Genomic DNA, 4,637 nt, shown 5'->3' with positions numbered 1-4,637 from the left:
CCTACTGGCATTGGAGCAAGAGGTGAAGTAGGAAAAAGGAAGGAAAACATGGTGTTCAGGTGGAAGTGATGACCCAAACCTGCAGGCAGCAACAGACCCCTATAAAAAAAAGTGGAGGATTAATCATTGATAATGTTTGAACTATTAACTTACATCCTGTCATCAAGGCAACCTTCTTTTTTTTCAAGGATCCCTGTCATTAGGCATTACTTTAATATAATTTATGATTTTATAATGGTTTTACTATTTATTTACACAATCTGTAATACCTTTAATGTGTCATTTAAGCACTTTGAATTATCTTGTGCATAAAAGGTGCTATACCACAAATAACTTACCTTACTCTTCTTTATAGCTTTGCTTCTTTTGTACAATAATGTAGCATGAAATGTTCTTCTATTTGTTTTGCTCATCCAGTTTTGCTTGCCTATTTTTTTGGAGTTGATGCTGTTTTTTTTCTTTTTGTCTCAGAATGCAGATGTCCATTAAGGGCAACGGGGTCAAGATTTGTCCAAAACAACAGGTGAGTTTGCAAAACAGCTTCAACTAAACAGACAAGTGTTAATAACAGAGCTGATTTTTTATTAACCGTAGCATTGTGCAGAATGAACACGGTTGGTAAACAAGACCGAAAGGTAAACCGCAAAGGTAAATAACTGACAAGCATTTGCATCTGAGGCAAAACACCTGAGGCAAAACACGAACAGAAATCTGATATTCACTAACTTAATTGAAATGGGCTTCAAAAGACAGATGTGGGCTGCAGGGGTTTGCAAGCTGAACAAGTAATTCTCCATTTAAGCCAACATTATTTTAGGATAATATTTTTTATTTTTATTTTAATTTGCAAGGAAATAACTGTGCCCAGAATGACAACATAAGGGGCTTTGTTCCCGAGAAAAATGAAGTCCCTTGTGGTGTGCAGGGTGGTGGAAAGATTCCCCCATATAATAACAAAAGTGCCATTCAGCAAACTTTGCCTAATGTGAGATATGCATGCAAAGCGCTCTGATAAACACACAATAATAAAACATACAGAATGTATTTCCTCATCTCCAGTTATGAAAAAAAAAGAAAAAAATCAGCCAGTGAAACTCAAGGAAAATATAGTGTGGCTCTTTCTTTGCAGAAAAAACTCCCAGAGGCTCAAACAGAACAATAAAGACGAGAATTTTATTAAAGATTTACCAGCAGTGTGCGAAGATCTTTCTGACTCACTGAGTTTGGGAATATTCTCTGTGTTAACATGTTCACAGCAATGGCGCTAACACACAGTCGCTGTGTAATTTAGCAGCTCATTCTTCAGATGAATTTTTTTAGCAGCTTGACAGGACTCAGATATAAAGCTATAAAAATAAAAGCACCACAGTGTTGCCTGTTGGTTTCATTCAGTTACTTTAATCTATCTGTATTATTAAGGGATTATTTCTTGATTACATGGGAATTATTTGCACTAGAGACATGACAGTGCTTCTCTACGCTCTGATAATTCTCTTATGGATTTGTGAACTAATTGGGTGGCTGCATGGTGGTGTAGTGGTTATCACTCCAGCCTCACAGCAACATGGTTGCTGGTTTAAGCCTTGGCTGATGGGAGGTTTGAGCCTTTTTGAGCAAAGTTTGCATGTTTTCCAGGTATCTGCGTGAGTTCTCTCTGTATTTGCCCTTCTGTGTGATGTGGACTGGTGATGGACGGGTGACCTGTACAGCACCTGTACATCACTGTGATAAAAACTTGGCTCAAAATCCTGTTGAACACAATCTGATGCTTGTCTTCTGCCAGGAATAGATACGAGGAAGCAGAAGATTACACTATTGACTTATCACGAAGTAATAAAAGCCCAAAAAACTAAGATAAAAATTATAAACATATATATATATATATATATATATATATATATATATATATATATATATATATATATATATATATATATATTTAAAAAATATGCGTTGTGTTTTCCTTTTACATGATGCAAAGCTTTCCTAAAGTAACCAACCACCTGACCAACACTGTGCATTTACAAGCCTTCTAAAGCTGCTGCTTCCGTCTTCTCTTTACAAGAGCATATGATGAGTTAGGGTTAGTGTAAATTAATTGTGGGGCAATTCAGCTAATGTTAACTTGTAAATCTGAATTTCTTAGTTCAGCGTTGAAAACCTACAAAAAATCTACAAAATACTGGATTTCTGACTTGGAACATTGGAAGAAACTTGCCACCTTCTACTTCTAAATCCAATATGGCTTCCCTGGACATGAAATGTGGTGATGTGGCTGCAGTTATCTAAATATTCTGCAACCATGCAAATTCCATCAGAGACATATTACTACAGCTGTTGTGTGAGCAAAATGATGTGATATAATGTGATATCTTCCTCCAGCTCAAATGGACATTCAGACAATTAATTCATATTCCTAAACAAGACCACCGTGCCTCGTGAACACAACCCCCTACAGGTGGTAGCATAAAATCATCAACACAGACATCATCCTGAGCTCTTTGAATGGGTCTTGGGTGGTGCAATAGTGAGCGGTGTCTTTAAAACATTGTTGATGACAGTTGATCACACAACTTACTTTTCCTGTTGAGCAACAGGTAACAAAGCAGAAATAATTAATCAAATGAACACCTAACACTGAATCACAATTCGTCACCTCCTGGTTGGACAAAAATGATGTAACAAAATGATTACAGATGGGACCAAAATACTTTAACTTTACAATGTGACTTTCACCCTCATGAACAGATTTTTCTTGATTGCAATTCCCATGTTGTTGCTCTGACAACCACACGAGATCTTATTCGTCAAATGGCCGGCTTGACTGTTCTCGCTGATTTCATGCAAAAGTACATAAACACAAGGGCTGTGACAATATGCTTTTATCCTGATTCGATTCAATCAGGTGCCGATTGCATTTACATTGCGATTCTCACAATTCTTCAATATTGCTGAAAGTTGTAGATTAAAAACAACAACAACAAAAAAGGTATAAAACTTTCTTTGCTCGTCATTTTTCTTGATTTCAATTGGGGGAAGAAAACAACACAGTAGCTAGACCATCATTCTGCTGCTATAATGCCCAGGACGACAAGTAAAAAGATCAATAAAACCAATAAAAATGACAAAAATTTTATAGTGGATTAATTTAATTGAAAAAAACATAGATTTTTTAACAAAAAAAATTATTTTAAAATTGTGAAACAAAAAATCCCGATTTTTGATTTTTTGAACCCCTAATAAACCTCCATTTTCCCACCCCTAATAAACACTGTTAGAACTTATCAAATAAACAGGGGAAAAGTAGATACATTTCATATATATATATATATATATTTTTTTTTATAGAAAAATGAATTTTATCTGAAAAATATGAATTTAGGATATCTGCAGTTGAGGATGGAAGACATCAGTCACAGTTTGTGAACCAATGTTTTTTGTTAAGGGGTGATGGCATCAGCTGATTATGGTGAGTTAACAATCATGGTTCAGGCTAAAGTACATATTTTCTATGACTCCACATGGATTTTTACTCTGCTTCATATGACATCACTGTGGTGACCACGACAGTTTCTGTACTCATAGCCATGCAGCTGCAGGTAGACATGGTCATGTTTAAGGTGCCCCTCCCTGAGCCGTCACCTTGTCGTGGTGGAGGGGTTTGTGTGTCCCAAAGATCCTAGCAGCTATGTTGTCTGGGGCTTTATGCCCCTGGTAGGGTCACCCATGGCAAACAGGTGTCTAGGGGAGGGACCAGACCAAGTACGACTCACAAGACCCCTATGACGAACACAAACTCGGGCAGAAATGTTCCCTTGCCTGGACGCGGGTTACCGGGACCCCCCTCTGGAGCCAGGCCTGGAGGTGGGGTACGTGAGCGAGCGTCTGGTGGCCGGGCCTTTACTCATGGGGCCTGGTCGGGCTCAGCCCGAAAGGGTTACATGGGCCCCACCTCCCGTGGGCTCACCATCTGTGGGAGGAGCCGTAGGGGTCGGGTGCAATGTGAGCTGGGCGGCAGCAAGGGGCGGGGACCCTGGCGGTCCGATCCCCGGCTGCAGAAGCTGGCTCTAGGGACATGGAACGTCACCTCTCTGGTGGGGAAGGAGCCTGAGCTTGTGCGCGAGGTTGAGCAGTTCCGGCTAGATATAGTTGGACTCACCTTGACGCATGGCTTGGGCTCTGGAACCAGTACCCTCGAAAGGGGCTGGACTTTCTTCCACTCTGGTGTTGCTCATGGTGAGAGGCGCCGAGCAGGTGTGGGCATTCTCATCAGCCCCCAGCTTGGTGCCTGCATGTTGGGGTTTACCCCAGTGGATGAAAGGGTAGTTTCCCTCCGCCTTTGGGTGGGGGGGACAGGTCCTGACTGTTGTCTGTGCTTATGCGCCGAACAGCAGTTCAGAGTACCCACCCTTTCTGGAGTCCTTGGAGGGAGTGCTGGAGGGTGCTCCTTCTGGGGACTCCATTGTTCTGCTGGGGGACTTCAATGCTCACGTGGGCAATGACAGTGAGACCTGGAGGGGAGTGATTGGGAGGCATGGTCCCCCCGCCTCTGAACCCAAATGGTGTTTTGTTATTGGACTTCTGTGCTCGTCATGGATTGTCCATAACGAACAGCATGTTCCAACATAAGAGTGTCC

The sequence above is a fragment of the Telmatherina bonti genome (assembly GCF_933228915.1).
Source record: "Telmatherina bonti genome assembly, chromosome: 8".
Taxonomy (NCBI): domain Eukaryota; kingdom Metazoa; phylum Chordata; class Actinopteri; order Atheriniformes; family Telmatherinidae; genus Telmatherina; species Telmatherina bonti.
The sequence above is the reverse complement of the archived record's forward strand: the minus strand, read 5'-3'. Positions refer to the sequence as shown.